The sequence below is a fragment of the Nicotiana tomentosiformis genome, chromosome 2 (assembly GCF_000390325.3).
Source record: "Nicotiana tomentosiformis chromosome 2, ASM39032v3, whole genome shotgun sequence".
Lineage (NCBI taxonomy): Eukaryota > Viridiplantae > Streptophyta > Magnoliopsida > Solanales > Solanaceae > Nicotiana > Nicotiana tomentosiformis.
This window is the reverse complement of record NC_090813.1, coordinates 11660976-11682841: the sequence shown is the minus strand read 5'-3', so window position 1 is coordinate 11682841 and position 21866 is coordinate 11660976. Positions and strand designations below refer to the sequence as shown.

At 41.2% G+C, this 21866-nt stretch overlaps 1 non-coding gene across 1 annotated transcript; it reads left to right on the top strand.

Moving 5' to 3' along the window:
* The first annotated feature begins 20777 nt into the window (after positions 1 to 20777).
* Positions 20778 to 20851, top strand: TRNAM-CAU (transfer RNA methionine (anticodon CAU)). The gene has a single exon. It is a non-coding gene; the product is annotated as a tRNA-Met (tRNA).
* The last annotated feature ends 1015 nt before the right edge of the window (positions 20852 to 21866 follow it).

Below are 21866 nucleotides of genomic sequence, written 5' to 3'. Positions count from 1 at the left end.
CTCGAGATGAGCCGGTCTCATGAAGGGGAGGACCATTTCTGGGATTGTTTTACTACGGTAGAGGACGCTGCTGGCCCTAGTGATGTGTTGGGCCTTCTCTGTGAAGTGCAGCTAGCTCTGAATCGGGTAAGCTCTTAACTCTCTTTATTGATATTACTTTTTATGTTTTGCTAATTTTTTCTAACTTCTTTTCTTCTTTCTTCGCAGGCTGTGGCGGTTCATCGAGAAGCATGTTCTCGGTCTCGAGCTGTCACGACCCAAACTGATGGGCCACGACGGGCACCCGGTACCTTACTTAATCGAGTACCAACGCAACGTATCTTTCATATCATACTATCATAGGTAATTGAGCCGGAGAGGCTTTCGTGAGATAAGTAGAATAAAACATGAGGAAATACTCAATATAGGGTGACCCAAATTGATATATTGACTTATATATACTACGTACTGGCCTATAAGGCCATACCAGTATCCGTATACATGACATCTGTCTACAAGCCTCTAAGAGTACATATATATCATAAAGGTTGGGACAGAGCCCCACTATACCAAACAATACATATTCAAATCATACTGACCAAATAGGCAACTCCGGAGCAAGTGGAGTGTACAAAAACCTTCTGCTGAGATGATAGACTACTAGGAGAACTCTCAACTTGTCTATCGGGACCTGCGGGCATGAACCGCAGCGTCCCCAGGCAAAAGGGACGTCAGTACAAATAAAGTACCGAGTATGTAAGGCATGGCAGTAGTATAAAGACATGAAAGAAACATGGAGTAAAGAACTCAACCTGAAATTTTGAATAGCTCTGTGAATCATGAAAATTTATAATGTCATGCATGTACGTATAAATGTCACACCATGCATAGGTATATGCGTTCATAACATTATCAAGCCTTTGAGGGCATCCCATCATATCATCTCAGCCACTGTGGGCAAAATCATCAACGTATACCAGCTGATCAGGTGGTGGTGCGTATATAACGCATTAACTTTTTTCCATATCCCATATACATATAATATACACGTATATAACTCCTTTTGGTCATGGGTCAATGTACATGTATAAATGCATGAAATGCATAAGAAATACGTTAATAAGATTTCTCAAATATCATAAAATCAATATGCCTTTCGGACAAACTTTATCAAATACATATTTTTTTGAGACCCATGAACAGAGGATATAATAATAATTCACATGGGGAATCAAGAATATAGACATCCGTAGTATTTCTATGAATAGAGTCATTTATGAAAGTTGCATATTTGCTCGTTTCGTTTGTATCGTATGGATCATGCCAAAAGGAAATGAGGGGTAGCCTTAACATACCTTAACTCCGTTGAGTCCTTAATACCTTCCAAGAAATTTTTCAAACAACTCAATTCAATCTACCACATCATAAGAAGATTCAAAATCAGTGTTGAGTAAAGGCTAAGTCCGCAACATAAACTAGTATTTCGTTTTCGTAAATTTGGGCAGCATCTCCCCTGTAACTAGGCCCTCCTCCAATACCATGTACTAACAACAAGAATAACACAACAATAACAACATGTGAGCATCATTTTCCAACATTATATCCATCATAATATACCACAAAACAGCCCACACACCCTAATCACTTCATACATAAAGCGACAACCAAAGTAGTGTCAAACAACTTAAAATAATATAATGATGAACGACCAGCCCACCATTCCGTCATTATGTGGTGTTTATACACACAATTTATCCTCTAAATCTCCATTAAACAGTAGAAAAATATACAGCCCAAAGGCAACACGAAACAACCCAGAAAACAGTCCACTACAAGTCAAATAACTCGAACTCACGACTTCCGATCACCGTCCTGTGAGTTCTAACTATTAGAAAATGAATTTATCAACCTTTCTTGATATTATAAAGCTTAAATATAGAAATCATGAATTTTTATTAACTATTAAATACATTCTAAAACTCAAACTACAAAGAAAAAGAGAGGCGATATAGTGATACTTACGTCGTAGGGATTGTTTAATGTTATCGCTTCTTGATTTCGTGCCCGGGATGTTAGTATTATTTGAAGATCTTGTAGAGATCTTAAGGGTAAGGTTAGGTATGTTATTTGGGCGAGCTCTCTGGAATTTTGGAGAAACAGACGAGATGGATGTAAAAATCTCATTTATTTAAAAGTAAAAAAAAGTGCTACTTGGCACCCTATGATTGGCCCCTCTTCCAACGCTTATGACTTTTTATCCGGGTATCATATGAATGAACGGTTAAGTGCATTGGAAACTAAATTCTAAGACCTTCAATGTGAGATATAATATGTCCCAAAAAAACCTCATATAGCACACGAAATATATTTCTCAAAAAGCTCTGTTACAGGCCAAATCCTTAGTTGGTGTTTCCGCAACTTTAATCCGATTTTTCTCAAACTTCATATTTTCTATCCAAACATCATATATAGCCATATTATGACTTTAAAAATTATTTAAATCATGATTAACAAGTCTCATATTGATTACGTCACCTTGGGACGCATAGGGTGTAACAATCTTCCCCCCTTAGAAACATTCGTCCTCGAATGTTAAACTCTCAGAAATCTACAGAAATTTTGGCAAAGTCTCCTATGTAATGGTAATACTACCAACTTGCCATGCATCAAACCCAACAATACAAAGCCACACAGGGCCACAATCAACAATAACACCAATGGCCTCACACGACCAATAACAGTAACTAACATAAGAATCAAGTACCATATACATACCTAAAGGCTGTGATGTCTCAGTCTGATCTTAATTCGGAAGTGAAAAAAAATAAGGATACCCGGTCTTCATTTCTTCTTCAGCTTCCCACGTCATCTCCTCCACATTATTGTTAATCCAAAGTACTTTAACCGAATCTACATCATTAGTTCTTAATCTCCGAACTTGTCTATCTAGTATAGCAATATGAGCTTTCTCATATGATAGCTGCTCTGTAACCTGAACATTATTAACTAGAATGACTTTAGAGGGATCTGTAATACACCTACGGAGCATAGACACATGAAAGGATTGATGTACATACTCCAATTTGGAAGGCAAGTCTAACTCATATGCTACTTGGCCTACTCTACATATAATCTTATAAGGTCCAATGCACTGAGGACTAAGCTTTCCTTTCTTACCGAATGCCTTTTATCGGTGATACCTTTAGGAATACCCAGTCGTCTACCTAAAACTCTAAGTCTCGTTGTCTATTATCTGCATAGGACTTCTGACGACTATGTGCTGCTAATAGCCTTTCCCTTATAAGCTTAATCTTCTCAACTGCCTGTTGTACCAACTCTGGTCCTACTAACTTAGTTTCCCCAATCTCGAACCATCTGATAGGTGACCTACACTTCCGTTTGTGAAGAGATTCGTATGGAGTCATTTGAATGGTGGAATGATAACTATTATTATATGCAAACTCAATAGGTGGAAGATGATCATCCCCGCTACCCGTGAAATCCATCACACAAGCCCGTAGCATATCCTCCAGTGTCTGAATAGTACGTTCAGCCTGACCGTCTGTCTGGGGATGAAATATTATACTAAAACTTATCTGAGTCCCCAATCCTTTTTGGAAGGACTTCCAGAAATTAACTGTAAACTGAACACCTCTATCTGAAATAATAGATATAGGGACACCATGAATTCTTACTATCTCCCTAATGTAAAGCCTTGCATAATCCTCTCCTGAGTAAGTAGTTCTAACAGACAGACAATGGCTACTTTTGTAAGTCTAGCGACAATAATTCATATAGAATCGAGCTTACGTTGGGTACGAGGTAAGCCTATGATGAAATCCATATTAATCACTTCCCATTTCCAAGTCGGAATCTCTATAGCCTGTAATAATCCACCGGGTTTCTGATGTTCAATCTTAACCTGCTGACAATTAGGGCACTGGGCAACAAAGTCTGCTATATCCTTCTTTATTCCATCCCACCAGTATATTCCCCTAATATCATGATACATCTTCGTCGCTCCTGCAGGAATAGAATAACGAGAATAGTGAGCTTCTCCCATAACCTGTTGATGCAACCCTGCCACATTAGAACACATAATCGACCTCGATATTTGAGGACTCCATCTCCTGTAATCTCAAATGGTGTATTCTCTTTTTGAGGGGATGTATCTCTGTAATGAGCTAGCACATGATCCTTATACTGGCGTTCCTTCACTTCAGTTACTAAAGAGGATGTTGTCGTGTCCTGAATAGTAACTAAGATATCACCTAAGTCCAGTAATCGAACTCCAAGACTAGCTAGCTGATGAATTTCATGGGCTATACCACACTTCTGTAGCTGTAAATATGATATGCTACCCATAGATCTATGGCTGAGGGTGTCGACTACTACATTCTCCTTCCCCGGATAGTATAAAATATCAACGTCGTAGTCTTTCAGTAGCTCCAACCATCTCCTTTGGCGTAAATTCAATTCCTTTTGATTGAAGATATATTGTAGGCTCTTATGATCCGTATAGATATCAACATGAATGCAACATAAATAGTGTCTCCACATCTTTAGTGCATGAATCACCGCATCTAACTCTAAATCGCGGGTCAGATAATTATTCACGTGTTTTCTTAGTTGTCTTTAAACATAAGCGATTTCTTTTCATGGTCGTTCTGCCAATTGTTGCATGAATACATGGCTTATCTCATTGCCCATAATTACTGAAATTTCCTGTAACTCAAATGATCTCAAATATCATCTTTTGATTTATTTATTTCCCATTTATTAGCCAGGATAGTTGCCACTTTCTTATGGAGTACATACAATGTTGTTGTGAGACTGTTGTTACAAGACCATTTCTTCCTTATGTCACTATGCTTAAGTTGAAGCCTTTCTCCTTATTCCCTCAGCTGGTCTTTCTTTGTAGTACTTAAGAGAAACCTTTTGACTTCTATAAAGTTGCGAGCTTATTACATTGTATACTCGAAAGAATTTTTGACATTCTTACTCGCCTATAATTATCCTTAATTACTTACCTCCGCGCCCTTCTGCTCGTAAGGTTGATTCTAAACTAAATATTTTGACTGACTTCTCAGTGGCACCATTTTTTTTGTAACACTTATACGGTACCTTTAACAACCCCAACTCCTATCTGAATATTTCTCAAGGATTACGATGTCATCATATTTGCGAGACTGAATTCCCTATGTTGGGTTTTGCTATGTTTATCTTGCACAACCTGCTGATTTGTCAGTACCCTCTTGTTTAGCCATGGCTAGGTTCTTCCTGAATCAACTACTAACTACACGTTAGTCCATTCTCATATCTATATTCTGCGTAATCTCTCTTGGGTTATATCCTTTATTTTAACTTACCTCGTACACTGGCTCCTTATGTATCCAGTGTTCATTTGCACTTATTTATCAATAACATATAGTGATGGAACCCTTTTTGCCTCTCCCCGTCGTCATGCTTACATAATGTTCTGGAGTCATATCATATCCGTAAGATTTGAATAAATGAAATCTCATTCATTTCGCCTTTCTACCACATTCTTCCTTTACTATTCCATAGTTACCTTAACCATGTAACTTCGACTTAATATCATATCACACCATTTTCCCCTCTTTAGAGGAGTACTAACATTTATTGCTATGAAGATTTACCTATAAATGTTTCACCTCTTTATATTTGGCGTCTTTTCACATCTTCACGAACTCTTACTTGCCTTTCGGTAACCCTTCTGTAGCAGGGATAATTTAATTCTTACACACAAAGGTGACATCTAATGTAACTGTCACACTTAGTCCATTAAGCTTAACTCTTCTCACAACGCTTGTTTTAGGGAAGCGTCTTCCTGAATTACCTTTAAAGGTTATTCTTTTGTTGCCCATTCAATTATTGTCGGAATGCAACCTCTGAAATTCTCACGATATCAACTATTAACAAATCCTTCGGTCCCGAATTCATGTTCAGTTTATCTTATTCACTAGCCCATACTAATTTCTATTACTCCAGGGGTCTAACCTTTCTTTCTGGTAATCATGTTTGAGTCACCAACTCATTTCTCGAAATGGGAACATGACTTTATAGCTTATACTATTTTACTGTCTCAAGGCCTGTAACTTCTTGTCTTTTCCTTCACTTGACTATAAAATCTGTAGTCCTGTCATATTTTGATTTACCGTTATCACCCATATATCATATCTTACTCATGATGCTTCATTTACTTTCTTCTTATTCTCCGGACAATATTTCTGTCTATCACCTCATTATGAAAACTTCTTCTAAATATTCTTTCACTTTTAGCCCCCCTTGATTCAACCTATTGGCTCTTCGGGTCGCCTAACACTCTCTCTTTACTAGGGACGAGAGCCATACAAAGGTAAATATTTATCCCTTCTAGGTTTCGAATGCCAATATTTTGAAATTTCTGAACATTCTAGTATGTATATCTGATTGTACTATTCTAGAGTGCACCATCTGGGCGTCTCACAAAGAGAACCATTACCACGTTTGCAATATCCCTCGGAAACGTGAGCTAATAATAATAATCCATCCACAATTTTGGGTTACTCTAACCCTAGCTGGATGCTGATATCCCATCCTTCTCTTAAATTATATCTGTTAGCTCCCACGGGGCATAACTGAAATGGGTGTTGTCAAGTGAATATATCTTTGTTATTGTTGAAAGTAACTCGGAATGCTTATATTTCTATGCCTGAATTGTAAATATAGATAATCTTCACTAACTGGGATCCTTCTTCACCTAGCTTCTTTTACCATAGGGGTAGATAAATATTCATGCCTTAGGTCTCCTTATCAAGAGGCTCACACGCCAAGATACACACATATCTACTGAAGGCCTTACATTTACTCATCATAAGCATGACGCAAAATCAAGTTCCTCTGACTCAACTCTTTCACAGCCACATTCAATCTCTTACCAACTGTCGTTCTGGATGTAGATGTCGTTGTATAACTAATAAAATAGAATTTAGGAATTTGAATTTCTTACAACTGAGTTCTACCACACGATATAGAGTAAGAAGAAAGAGTGACAGTCCTAAATGCCTCGTAGCCTCCTGCTTATAAGTGTGGTGCACAACACACCCATAAACAAGACTCTATAAGACACGGCTTATAGACTCCCTAGGACAGAACTGCGTTGATACCACTTTTGTCACGACCCAAACCGATGGGCCACGACGGGCACCCGGCACATTACTCAACCGAGTACCAACGCAACGTATCTTTTATATCATACTATCATAGGTAATTGAGTCGGAGAGGCTATCATGAGATAAGTAGAATAAAACATGAGGAAATACTCGATATAGGGTGACCCAACTTGATATACCGACTTATACATATTACGGTTTGGGCAAAGATGTGTGGGCAAAGATGCGGTTTTGAGGTCCTCGTCCGTCGAGGAAGAGGCTACGACCTCTGTTCCAAAGCCGGTGAAGGATAATAACATAAAAAGGGCCTCCACTTCTGAAGATCCAAAAACGAAGACGAGGAATAATACCATTCCTTTGACCGTAGAATCAGTTCTACGTCTAAGGGGTGAAGACAAAGAAGAAGAAGAAGAAGAAGAAATGGCGGGTCTGTGCTGGCGGCCAGAATGAAGAAAAACATCGATGCCCCAAAGGAAGCTGAATCGATGGTGATTAATAAGGCTCCGCCTCGGACCGAGGATATATCGGAGGAAGGCTCGGGCAAAGTCCCCAAGTCATTAAAGATCGAGGATGCTTTCTACCGAAGTCAACAAGCGGTGGGTACATCGAAGGGGCTGGTCCTGAAGCTCTCCGAACTGAGGAGAACGCCCCAAGCGAGTCTCTTGGGGTAATAGTAATCGGAGATTCTCCCACTCTCCCTGCCTTTTCCGAAGGGGCTATTCGGGAATTCCAAGCTTTGGGGGGCCTCGAGATGAGCCGGTCTCATGAAGGGGAGGACCATTTCTGGGATTGTTTTACTACGGTAGAGGACGCTGCTGGCCCTAGTGATGTGTCGGGCCTTCTCTGTGAAGTGCAGCTAGCTCTGAATCGGGTAAGCTCTTAACTCTCTTTATTGATATTACTTTTTATGTTTTGCTAATTTTTTCTAACTTCTTTTCTTCTTTCTTCGCAGGCTGTGGCGGTTCATCGAGAAGCATGTTCTCGGTCTCGAGCTGTCACGACCCAAACTGATGGGCCACGACGGGCACCCGGTACCTTACTCAATCGAGTACCAACGCAACGTATCTTTCATATCATACTATCATAGGTAATTGAGCCGGAGAGGCTTTCGTGAGATAAGTAGAATAAAACATGAGGAAATACTCAATATAGGGTGACCAAACTTGATATACTGACTTATATATACTACGTACTGGCCTATAAGGCCATACCAGTATCCGTATACATGACATCTGTCTACAAGCCTCTAAGAGTACATAAATATCATAAAGGTCGGGACAGAGCCCCGCCATACCAAACAATACATATTCAAATCATACTGACTAAATAGGCAAATCCGGAGCAAGTGGAGTGCACAAACACCTTCTGCTGAGCTGATAGACTACTAGGAAAACTTTCAATCTGTCTATCGGGACCTTTGGGTATGAAACACAGTATCCCCAGACAAAAGGGACGTCAGTACAAATAAAGTATCGAGTATGTAAGGCATGATAGTAGTATATAAAATACATGAAAGAAACATGGAGTAAAGAACTCAACCTGAAATTCTAAATAGCTCTGTGAATCATGAAAATTTATAATGTCATGCATGTGCGTATAAATGTCATACCATGCATAGGTATATGCGTTCATAACATCATCAAGCCTCTGAGGGCATCCCATTATATCATCTCATCCACTGTGGGCAAAATCATCAACGTATACCAGTTGATTAGGTGGTGGTGCGTATATAGCGCCTTAACCTTTTCCCATATCCCATATACATATAATATATGCGTATATAACACCTTCTGGTCATGGGTCAATGTACATGTATAAATGCATGAAATGCATAAGAAATACGTTAATAAGATTTCTCGAATATCATAAAATCAATATGTCTTTCGGACAAACTTTATCAAATACGTATTTTTCTAAGACCCATGAATAAAGGATATAATAATAATTCACATGGGGAAAGAATATAGACATCCATAGTATTTCTATGAATAGAGTCATTTATGAAAGTTGCATATTTGCTCGTTTCATTTGTATCGTACGGATCATGCCAAAAGGAAAGGAGGGGTAGCCTTAACATACCTTAATTCCGTTGAGTCCTTAATACCTTCCACGAAATTATTCAAACAACTCAATTCAATCTACCACATCATAAGGAGATTCAAAATCAGTGCTGAGTAAAGGCTAAGTCCGCAACTTAAACTAGTAGTTCGTTTACGTAAATTTGGGCAGCATCTCCCCTGTAACTAGGCCCTCCTCTAATACCATATACTAACAACAAGAAGAACAAAAAAATAACAGTATGTGAGCATCATTTTCCAACATTATATCCATCATAATATACCACAAAACAGTCCACTCACCCTAATCACTTCATACATAAAGCGACAACCAAAGTAGTGTCAAACAACTTAAAATAATATAACGATGAACGACCAGCCCACCATTCCGTCATTATGTGGTATTTCTCTACACCATTTATCCTCCAAAACTCCATTAAACAGTAGAAAAATATACAGCCCAAAGGCAAAACGAAACAACCCAAAAAATAGTCCACTACAAGTCAAATAACTCGAACTCACGACTTCCGATTACCGTCCTGTGAGTTCTAACTATTAGAAAATGAATTTATCAACCTTTCTTGATATTATAAAGCTTAAATATAGAAAATAGGAATTTTTTTTTAACTATTAAATAGATTCCAAAACTCAAACTACAAAGAAAAAGAGAGGCGATATAGTGATACTTACGTCGTAGGGATCGTTTTAATGTTATCGCTTCTTGATTTCATGTCTGGGATGTTAGTATTATTTGAAGATCTTGTAGAGAGCTTAAGGGTAAGGTTAGGTATGTTATTTGGGCGAGCTCTCTGAAATTTTGGAGAAAGAGACGAGATGGATGTAAAAATCTCATTTATTTAAAAGTCAAACGAAAGTGCTAGTTGGCACCCTATGATTGACCCCTCTTCCAACGCTTATAACCTTTTATCCGGGCGTCGTATGAATGAACGGTTAAGTGAGTTGGAAACTACATTCCAAGACCTCAAATTTGATATATAATATGTCCCAAAAATACCTCAAATATCACACTAAATATATTTCTCAAAAAGCTCTGTTACAGGGCAAATCCTTAGTTGGTGTTTTCCCAACTTTAATCCGATTTTTCTCAAACTTCTTATTTTCTATCCAAAAATCATATATAGCCATATTATGACTTTGAAATCATTTAAATCATGATTAACAAGTCTCATATTCATTACGTCACCTTGGGACTCACAGGGTGTAACACGGGCTGAGCTGCATCGGTTCGAGACCGAACTCCGACGGGTTACGGAGGAGAGGAATGCCCTTAAACTCCTTTCCAGGTAATGGGAATAAGAAATCAAAGGTCTTCGAGCTGAGTTGGCCAAGACTCATCAAGACCAGACCAACCCGCCTGAGAAGGTAATGATAATATTAAGAATTCGTGGGCTTGATTCAGGATTAGAGGCTAATATTTCGATCTCACAGCTGCAGCAGAAACTCGACACGATCGGGAAGCTTCGTGAGGAAGTCGATACAATAAGGGCGGAGACCATGGGATGGAAATATGGCATGGACTGTCTTGCTGTAGAAAAGGAAACTATTCGGGCCCAATTGTCATCGACTGCAAGCCAACTTCAAGGCATGAAGGAGAAGAGCTTGGTTCAACGAGAATAATAGAGGAACTAGAGGCTTGGTTAGCCTCCGAACTTGATAAGGCCAAATATGATGCCGAAAAAGCAAAGTCCTATGCGGATGCATTAGTGGATGTCTATCAGGCGAATGCTGAAGCTACTGAGGTACAAGCAAGAGAGGCAGCCGAGACTGCCAACACCTGAGCACATTGGGTTGCTGAACTTGCTAAGTGCCGATCTCGAAGGGAGATCCTTGAGGAGATCCATGCTCGAGGTTTCGATCTCACTAAAGAGATAAAAAGGGATAAAAAGGTCAAGGTCGATGCTGAAGCCTTGGCTTCCGATGATGACGATGATGGGAGCAAGAGCGGGTCTGGGAGCAGGGAGGAGCCCGCCCCTGGAGATAACCAAGAAACTTAGCCCTTAGTTTCCATTCTGGACGTTGTAAACAATCATGTAAACAATCTTGTATACATATATAAATATCTTTTCTTTTCCCGACTTGCCTCTGTTTTATTTCCTATCTTGTGAAGATTTTATTTTATTCATGCCTTATGAATGTTTTCATAAGGCTTTAGGCAATTTGATCGAATTTGGACTTTCTATCCTTTATAATCGAGTGAGCGCTTACTCAAACTTGAAATAAGGTAGCCCATAGGCTTAGTAGTCGAGTTGAGTGATTTCTTGAACTTGAAGTAATACAGCCCGTAGGCTTATTAGTCGAGTGAGTGATTCGAACTCGAAGTAATGTAGCCCGTATGCTTAATAGTTGAGTGAGTGCTTGCTCGAACTCGGGATGAAAGTAGCCCGTAGGCTTAGTAGTCGAGTGAGTACTTGCTCGAACTCGGAATAAAAGTAGCCCATAGGCTGAGTGATCAGAACTCGAAGTAATGTAGCCCGTAGGCTTAATGGTCTCATGAGTGCTTGCTCGAACTCGAAATAAAGGTAGCCCGTAGGCTTAGTAGTCGAATAAGTGATTTGAACTCGAAGTAATGTAGCCCGTAGGCTTAATGGTCGAGTGGGTGCTTGCTCGAACTCGAAATAAAAGTAACCCGTAGTCTTAGTAGTCGAGTGAGTAATTCGAACTCAAGATAATGTAGCTCGTAGGCTTATTACTCGAGTGAGTGTTTGCTCAAATTCGAGATGATGTAGCCTGTAGGCTTATTAGTCGAGTGAGTGTTTGCTCGAACTCAAAATAAGAGTAGCCCATAGGCTTAGTAGTCGAGTGAGTGATTTCGAACTTGAAGTAATATAGCACGTAGGCTTAATGGTCGAGTGAACGATTGCTCAAACTCGAGATGATGTAGCCCGTAGGCTTATTAGTCGAGTGAATGATTCGAACTGGAAATAACATAGCCCGTAGGCTTAATGGTCGAGTGAGTGATTCGAACTCTAAGTAATGTAGCCCTTAGGCTTAATAGTCGAGTGAGTGCTTGCTCGAACTCGGAATGGAAGTAGCTCGTAGGCTTAGCAGTGGAGTGAGTGCTTGCTCGAACTCGGAATAAAATTATCCCGTAGGCTTAATAGTCGAGTGAGTGATTCGAACTCGAAGTAATGTAGCTCGTAGGCTTAATAGTCAAGTGAGTCTTGCTCGAACTCGGAATAAAAGTAGCACGTAGGCTTAGCAGTCAAGTGAGTGATTTGAACGCGAAGTAATGTAGCCCGTAGGCTTAATAGTCGAGTGAGTGCTTGCTCGAACTCGGAATAAAGGTAGCCAGTAGGCTTAGTAGTCTAGTGAGTACTTGCTCGAACTAAGAATAAAAGTAGCTCGTAGGCTTAGTAGTCGAGTGAGTGATTCGAACTCAAAGTAATGTAGCTCATAGGCTTAATAGTCGAGTGAGTGCTTACTCGAACTCGGAATGAAAGTATCCCGTAGTCTTAGTAGTCGAGTGAGTTCTTGCTCGAACTCGGAATAAAAGTAGCCCGTAGGCTTAATAGTCGAGTGAGTGATTCGAACTCGAAGTAATGTAGCCCATAGGCGTAATGGTCGAGTGAGTGCTTGCTCGAACTCGAAATAAAAGTAGCCTGTAGGCTTAGTAGTCGAGTGAGTGATTCGAACTCGAAGTAATGTAGCCCGTAGGCTTAATGGTCGAGTGCTTGCTGGAACTCGAAATAAAGGTAGCCCGTAGGCTTAGTAGTCGAGTGAGTGATTCGAACTCGAAGTAATGTAGCCCGTAGGCTTAATGGTTGAGTGAGTGCTTGCTCGAACTAGAAATAAAAGTAGCTCGTAGGCTTAGTAGTCGAGTGAGTGATTCGAACTCTAGATAATGTAGCCCGTAGGCTTAATAGTCGAGTGAGTGCTTTCTCGAACTAGAAATAAGGTAGCCCTTAGGCTTCGTAGATAGTCCCCATGTGAGAATGGTTGCTCGAACTCGAGTTGGTGTAGCCCTTGGGCTTTATAGTTGAGTGAGTATTGCTCGAACTCGTTGATTTACATTAAGCTTGTTTGCATAATAAATCTCGAAATAGAGGAACTTTTCTTGGATATAAGATATCGGTAAAGAAGAAATTTTTCTTTGTAAGTCATTATACATGTGTTCATGTTTTGCATCAGGGCTTAGGCCAACTATATGAGCATGGTTCGTTTTGACCATTTGGCTCTTACAAGTTTTCCTATCGGAACCCTATTATTATGAAGTAACTTTCTTGCATCGAACTTGATATATTTTAGGGGTAATACCCCCCAGTATTCGAGGTCGATTGTAAAGAGGCCTCGGATACTGTCAAATTATTTCTAAGTTAGCACGATCAATGGTTGCCTCATTACAAACCTTGCTGAAAAATCCATTTGGGATAAAACCAGTCTAAGAGAAAAAGACTGCAACGCGTGCTTTCAGACCTAGGGCTTCCTATTGAAGGATCCATCCTTGTTCCCGATTGGACTCCTGCAAGGGTTTGTTTCGAAATATAAACGAATATGGGAGGGGGGGTCGTACCTTAACAGTAGTATTTTTTTAGGTGAGACACATTCCAATTGCTTGATAGTTGTTTGCCGTTTATAATACCGAGCTTGTAGGATCCTTTTCCGACATTTTTGAGAACCTGATACGATCCTTCCCAATTTGGACCCAGTTTTCCTTCATTTGGATTTCTGGTACTGAGGGTGACTTTCCTTAGAACTAAGTCCCCGAGTTTAAAATGGAAAAGCTTGGTTCTTCGATTATAGTATCTTTCGATTCGCTGCTTTTGGGCGGCCAATTGGATGAGAGCAGCTTCTCATTTTTCATCCGATAATTCGAGGCTAGTATTCATAGCCTCGTGATTTGACTCTTCTGTTGTATATCGAAACCTGACACTGAGTTCCCCGACTTTGAATGGAATCAAGGCTTTGGAGCCATATACTAAGGAGAACGGGGTTGCCCTCGTACTAGATTTTGATATTGTTCGATATGCCCAAAGAATTTCGGGTGGGATTTCTCTTCATTTTCCCTTAGCATCGTTCAACCTTTTCTTTAGGTTTTTAATGATAGTTTTGTTCGTTGATTGGGCCTGTCCGTTCCCACTAGGGTGATACGGTGTTGATAATATCCTTTTTATTTTGTGGTCTTCAAGGAATTTTGTCACTTTGCTGCCGATAAACTGTTTCCCATTGTCACACACTATATCGGCGGGTATCCCGAATCGACATACAATATGATCCCAGATAAAGTCTATAACTTCTTTCTCTCTTACTTTCACAAACACATGTGCTTCAACCCATTTAGAGAAATAGTCAGTCATAAATAAAATGAACTTAGCTTTACCTGGGGCCGATGGCAGAGGGCCGTCGATATCCATTCCCCATTTTATGAATGTCCATGGGGATAGGACTGAGTGAAGTTGCTCTCCAGGCTGATGGATCATTGGTGCAAACCTTTGATATTTTTCATATTTTCAAACAAACTCCTTTGCATCTTTGTCCATATCGGTCCAATAATACCCTGCCCTGATTATTTTTCGGACTAATGAATCTGCACCGGAGTGATTTTCACAAGTACCCTCGTGAATCTCACGTAGGATGTAGTCGGTGTCTCCTAGACCTAAACATACTGCTAATGGTCCATCGAATGTCCTTCGGTATAATATTCCATCTGCAGTCAATGTGAATCGAGCAGCTTTGGTTCGTAGGGCCATCGAATATTTAGGGTCCGATGGGAGCTTTTCGTTCTCTAAGTATTCAATATACTTATTCCTCCAATCCCAGGTTAAGCTTGTAGAATTTATCTCGGCATGACCTTCTTCGATCACGAATCTCGAGAGTTGAACGACAATCCCCGAGCTTATCTCGTCTTCCTCGACTGATGATCCCAAATTTGCAAGTGCATTGGCCTCACCGTTTTGTTCTCGTGGTACATGCTGTAAAGTTCACTCTTTGAAATGGTGCAAAGTGACCTGTAGTTTGTCCAAATACCTTTGCATTCTATCCTCTCGAACTTCGAAGGTTTTGTTTACTTGATTTACTACCAGTAAAGAGTCACATTTGGCTTCAATGACTTATGCTCCCAAGCTTTTAGCTAGCTCGAGACCTGCAATCATGGCCTCATACTTGGCCTCGTTGTTAGTCAACCTAGTAGTTTTGATAGATTGCCTAATAGTGCTACCCGTAGGCGGCTTTAAAATGATGCCTAACCCGGACCCTTTCACGTTCGAAGCCCCGTCTGTGAAAAGGATCCATACCCCCGATGATGTACCCGATTTCAACAAGAGTTCCTTTTCGACTTCGGGTACGAGGGTTGGCATGAAATCGGCCACGAAGTTCGCTAAAATTTGAGATTTGATGGTCGTACGGGGTTGATATTTGATACCGTACCCACTGAGTTTGACGACCCATTTAGCCAATCGGCCTGATAGTGGGTAAGTGGTTAATATGCATATGGGGTGACATTGAAAGTATGGTCTTAACTTTCTAGAGGCGTTTATCGGTGCAAGTGCAAATTTCTCCAAGTGTGGATATCTAGTTTCTGCTTCTTCTAAGGTTCGACTTACATAATAAATGGTAAATTGCATACCTTGCTCTTCTCGAACTAGGACACCACTTACTGCGATTTCCGATACTGCCAAGTACAAGAAAAGTTTTTCGTTTGTTTTTAGAGTATGAAGCAGTGGTGGGCTCGATAGATATCGCTTCAATTCCTCTAATGCATGTTGGGATTCCGGGGTCCAAGCGAATTCGTTCTTCTTTTTGAGTAGAAAGAAAAATCTGTGACTTCGATCTGACGACCTTGAAATAAATCGGCCTAAGGCAGCAATCCATCCCGTTATCCTCTGCACGGCTTTTACAGTGTCCACGATGGCGATGTCTTCGATGGCCTTGATTTTATCGGGGTTGATCTCGATCCCTCGATTTGATACCATGAAGCCGAGGAACTTGCCCGAACCGAGCCCGAAAGCACATTTCTCTGGGTTGAGCTTCATGTTGTATTTTCTTAAAATCTCGAATGTTTCCTGCAAATGAGCCAAATGGTCCTCTGCGTGTAGGGACTTAACTAGCATGTCATCAATATAAACTTCCATTGATTTACCTATTTGTTCCTTGAATATTTTGTTTACTAGGCATTGGTAAGTAGCTCCTGCATTTTTTAGCCCGAAGGGCATCACATTATAACAATATATTCCATACTTGGTGACAAATGAAGTCTTTTCCTGGTCTTCCTGGTTTATTTAGATTTGATTATACCCGGAATAGGCATCAAGAAAAGTAAGGATCTCGTGGTCGGCCGTGGCATCGATCATGCGATCGATGTTGGGCAAACAACCCTCCTCCAAGAAGAATTGTGCTATGCCCCCCAAATCCCTATAGAGCGAAAGAGCTGCCTGGTGATCCCTAGGCTGTAGCACGTCCGGTCGTTAACTCCTCGCGCCGCTGCCACCATTTCTAGGACCGACCGATGCCTCACCTGCACAGGTACCTACGTAGTGTAGTCTCGGTCGCACATTCAACATAGCGTTCGGACTCATGTGCCTTCCAGAACCAGGGGTATTCGAGCCTGCTGCGTACGATTAGCCAGCCTTGCGGCGGCAAAAGGATTAGACGTCCCCCCATGCTACGGTTCCCTGCGGTCCAAACCCGGTGCCGCTTTAGGTTAGGGAGCTGGACGATAATAGCTCCTCCGCATCCCAAAGCGCGCTGCCCTCCTAGGCGCGCAACACTAAGTAATCCAAGCCAACCCACATTACTGACTAACGGTGGATAATCATATTTCTTAGAGGTACTAAATACAACTCCATGAATGAGCAAAATGAAGGTTGCATTAATGATAAAGATCTCTGGGGAAACCGCTAAAAAAAGATTGAACATGTGGGAGGATCCGAACGAATTCTGCTTTCATTTCCCCCGTATGGAGCACTGAGTTACTTACGTTACGGTCTTCAGCAGGCAGGCTGCACTCTAGGCGGCTAGGAAGGCTCGCTAGACCAGCAGCCAGACCAAGAATGAATGTGTAATGATGGTGATTCCACACCAGGCTCAATAAATAATTGAATGTAGAAAGGGGATCCTAAACAAAAAAGGAGTCCATGACCCCTTTTTAGAGCGTATAAGGGGAGGTCGAATTCCAAACCTTTTCTCTCGAGTATACCCATTACCAAAAAATATACGTCACTTTGGGACACATGCGCATAGCCGCCGCGCGTGGCTAAAGGTCAACCAAAAAAAAGAGCTCAAACTCTTTTTTAATTTTTAGTTCCACTGAGAAAGTCTTTTCTTATAAAAGACGCCACTCTACGAGGGAAGATGCAGATAAAAGGCCAATAGCCTGATGTCAGCTTCTACGGCATAAGCTTTAGATCTATCAACGAATAATAAACATTTCATAAGAAAAGCAAAATTTTTTGTTTAAATCTCAAAGAAAGGTATAGGTGAAATTTGGAACAGTCATTTCAATCTTTTTCTTCCAATTCTAAGAAAGAAAAATCCGTCAATAAATGACGAACTCCATTATACAGATGATAGGACAGGGCTAAGGCAGTAATCTCGACGGAGATTAGGATGAGCTTTGATGAATAAAAGAAGAATTGGTAGAAATTCTCATAGGTGAAGCAAATCAAACCAATTTTCAGACAAAGAAGATAAAAAAAGAAAAGTATAGTGGCTAGGAAAGCTCCGGAGATTCTATGGGAAATTGAAAACGTCGAAGTAAGCTGTGGCTTATAAATAGGAAGATGAGGAGATAAGGGGCGAAGGATATTCATGATATTCGGAAAGATTTATGTTCATTCGCTCTGCTCGCAGAGCGGTATACCGAAAAAAAGAAGCGACTACCTTACTTAAGCAATTCTTCTTATTCTTATTCTTTCTTAGTTGAAGTTCCTATATTGGTTTTTTCTTTCTTTTATGAATGTTATAACTCCTAATTCTTTGGTAGCGGACCTCTTTGATAGTTCGACCGTTATCCCCCGTCTAACTCAACTATTCGACTGTACGGCTATTGTGATTGCGAGAGAAAGGAGGGATGGCGCCTTCCTTTACCATCTGGCGGTTGAAAACAAAAGTGCTTCCAGGTACACGGCTGTTAGGCTCATCCAAGGCGTATTTACGGAAGTAGCAGGGAACTTGACCGTCAAGTTTGAAAAAAGCTGGCCAAGCCTGTGTCACTTTCTTACGTCAGGAGAAAGGGAGATCAAAGAAGTATGGGGCCGATACGCGAAGGATCAAATCATAGAGATAGCGGATCTTAAGAGGCGGAAGAAAAGGAACCTCGGCGACCCAGAGATCGCGGAGTCCGCGCCCGTGCCGAAAGTGAAGAAGCTTTCCTCTCCTTTCAGTCGAGCATGCCCGCCCTTTAGCACTTCCCTTCCCTTACTCTAGGGCTTTTCTTCTCTTCTTCTCTAAGGGCAGTGAAAGCCATCTGATATAGGGCTTTCTCCTGTAATCTGTCTCTCGATAAGAAGCTTTCTTTTGATCCGGGTTAATCTCGTCTTCTTGAAGAATTATGGATTCCTAAACCTAGTAAGGGAAAGCGATTCTACTCCAATTGCATTCATCAGTCGGATGAGAGTGAGAATAGAAAGGAAGCCGGGAGGAAGAATGGAGTATAGCATTACCTCTAGAGTACAACCCGGAGCCTTCTTTTCGTAAACCCTACTCCTGCGCCCCTCAATCCCATATCTACTACTTAGTCAAGCCCTTAACTACTTCTATATCTTAGAACAACCCTGCTCTCTGATCGACGTTTTATAGTCTGCATATCTATGGAAAGAGGAAGCTAGGAGAGGATTCTAAACAATTCTATCGAGCCGAACAACAAAAAGAGAAAGATAGAATACCTTTCTTAGCTAGCCTAGCGTGCTAGAAACCTACAGGGAACAAGAGCCAGATCGAAGACATTCCTTTCATTCTTTTATACCCCTCTCTTCTTAGTTGCTCCTCTTTCTAGGGATCTAATGGTCGTAGACCACCTTCTTGTGACTATGTTGAAGAATTCTTTCCCCCCTTTGAGTTCTCGAGTGAAAGGGTCCAAGCCATAGGAAAATATCCAGTTTCTCTCGCAACATATCTAGTTTATCCTGAAGCAGCATTTCTCGAAGTAGCATTCCCATAAGTAGAGGATGAAACCCTTGCTTGTTTATCCCGACGAGGGTTTATGAATCACTCAAACGAGCCTTTCTAGCCGCATCTGAATCGGCATCCCTATCCATATGTTTATGCGCAGGGGCATCCAAATCCGAATCTGTAGAATCTATTGGGGAATCCCCATCCGCACCCGAATTGGCTAAATCTAGTATAGTGGGTCTTGTTCCGATGCGGGAAAAAATCTTTTTAAAGGGCATCTCGGCGAAAGAGGACTGAGAACCATAAGGCGAGCACCAAAATGCTAGCACAAACTGCTCCCACAGACACGCATGATAAGGGGATGTGGGGACAACCAGGCCACCACTTTTACCAGATATGGGTACGGACGACCCAAGAGCCCGCCACTAGAACCCAACCCTTAAGAGGCTAAGGTCCAAGGGGCTACCGCAGGAAGTCAGCTTCACCTGTAACCTTAAGGAATACAGAAAGTTACCCGGAATTCCTAGCAAGGACTTTGCCTGCTATTCATTCCTAAATCCCTTTCACCCTTAACTAGCTAACTCGATGGGACGTCAACAGCGGGAATGCCAAATGCAAGACCTGGACCTGGTTCACGCAGTCAAGCAGCAAAGACCTCTTTCTCTTCGGGAGCTTTCGTAACGGCTATAAAGAATGGGTCTTTCCCCTCGTGAAAGGCTATTGGGATCGATCCCTTCAACCCTCCTTGGCGTGGAAGGTCGCAAGAGAAAAGAAAACTTTTCTTCTTAGCAGCTTTTTCAACCTACCCGAGGTAAGGAAGTAAAGCAACCAATAGCCTTTTTACCTACTATGCCTTTCACCGGGTGAGCAAAAAGTAGTTACCTTTAGCCCGGTCTTCCTTATTAATTATTGATAAGGCACAGGGGAAGCATCATCCTTATAAGACTGTTGCTAAACAAAAGCAATTCTTTTTCACATTCAACCATGAGAGGGCAACTTGAGCAATCAAAGCTACGCCCTCTTCCACTGCTGACTATGAACAGTTGACAGCTAATGATTTCTACTTTACTAAGCCAGTTCGGTAAGTTAAGGTCCATGCTTGAAACGAAAAAAAAGAGGAAGGGGAAGGGGTCGCCCAAAGCTGTGGAGATAAGGTGGAAGATAAAAAAGCTATATTTATAATAATAAAGAGAATCTATTCAAATTCATATTAGAAAATGGGATTATCAACTATACTTGACTGGAAAAACCAGCCAATCTACTCTCCTTTTTTTGGTCTCCCCCCTGTAACTTGATAAATCATAAGAGAAGAAGAAATCGTTGCGTAGAAAGTCTTGCTTACTATCTCCTCCATCTAAGTTATGTAAGAGGAAAAGAGCGAAAAGCTTACTTTTAGGTAGTGGCCTAAGCGCTAAGAAGCTCCAATCATGCTACTCAGACTATATGCTTAACACATGCAAGTCGAACCTTGGTTTTCGGAGTTCGAAAGAGAAGGGGAAGAAGCGGGGTAGAGGAATTGGTCAACTCATCAGGCTCATGACCTGAAGATTGCAGGTTCGAATCCTGTCCCCGCCTAATCAGTGGAACATTGTTCACCGGGATAGAAGGCCGGTCCCAACCCGTCTACAAAATGGGGCTAGTGTTCAGTCTTGGTTGGTTCCACCTCTTTGCAGGGTGATGACACCAGTAGCTGTTACGCACAGATGACCATTTCTTAGACTATTGAATTCCAACTTAGAGCTCCTCTCCTTACAGTCAAGTGGCTTTCACTCCTTCTACTCTAAACTACTGTGTGCCTATTTTCCGCTTTTCACAGTCAAAGTCAAAGGTTTGTTGGTGGCAAGATCGGCATGCCTTCTAGTTGTAGTTGACTTTAAGCGCACCTGAACTACCCATAGTCGTCTATTTACGGGCTTGCACTCAATAGTCAATCAATTCATTTTTCCGCTTTCTATCGCACGCTTCAACTATTTGTTTATATAGTGTGTGAAGTCTAACTAATGGAAAGTGCCTATGAATTAGTTCCAAGAAAGCGGCCGTTCACGTTAGGAATAGAGGCCGTTAAAGATGTACTTGCTTTTCCTTTTTTTCGTCGAGATTGAGTTGGTGTTCAGTGTACCGCTTGTGACGCCTATGCTTTGCAAGCCTACATAAGGTACAAGATCGAAAAGAATGCATTGGATGGATGCTCGGGCATTAAGAAGGAAGGACGCTTTCAGATGCGAAAGGCCATGGGGAGATACCGTCTGTGATCCATGGATCTCCGATCGGGAAACCGTATCCAAGCTCCGTGGCTAGTCTGCGCTCTTTGGACTTTTCAAACTTAGCGAACTGAAACATCTTAGTAGCTAAAGGAAGGGAAATCAACCGAGACCCCGTTAGTAGCGGCGAGCGAGAGCGGATTGGGGGTTTGAAGAAAAACAAACACGAAGCTTCGTTCCTCAGCAAAGTGTTCACTTCTTTTTCGCCAGGTTTCATTCGATTTGTTGTGGATTGGATGATGGAAAAACCAGCAAGCTACGGCTTCAAAGCTTACCTTATTTAGAAAAGGAGAAAGGGCTTTTTTATAGATGTTGAGGTTGAGTAAGGG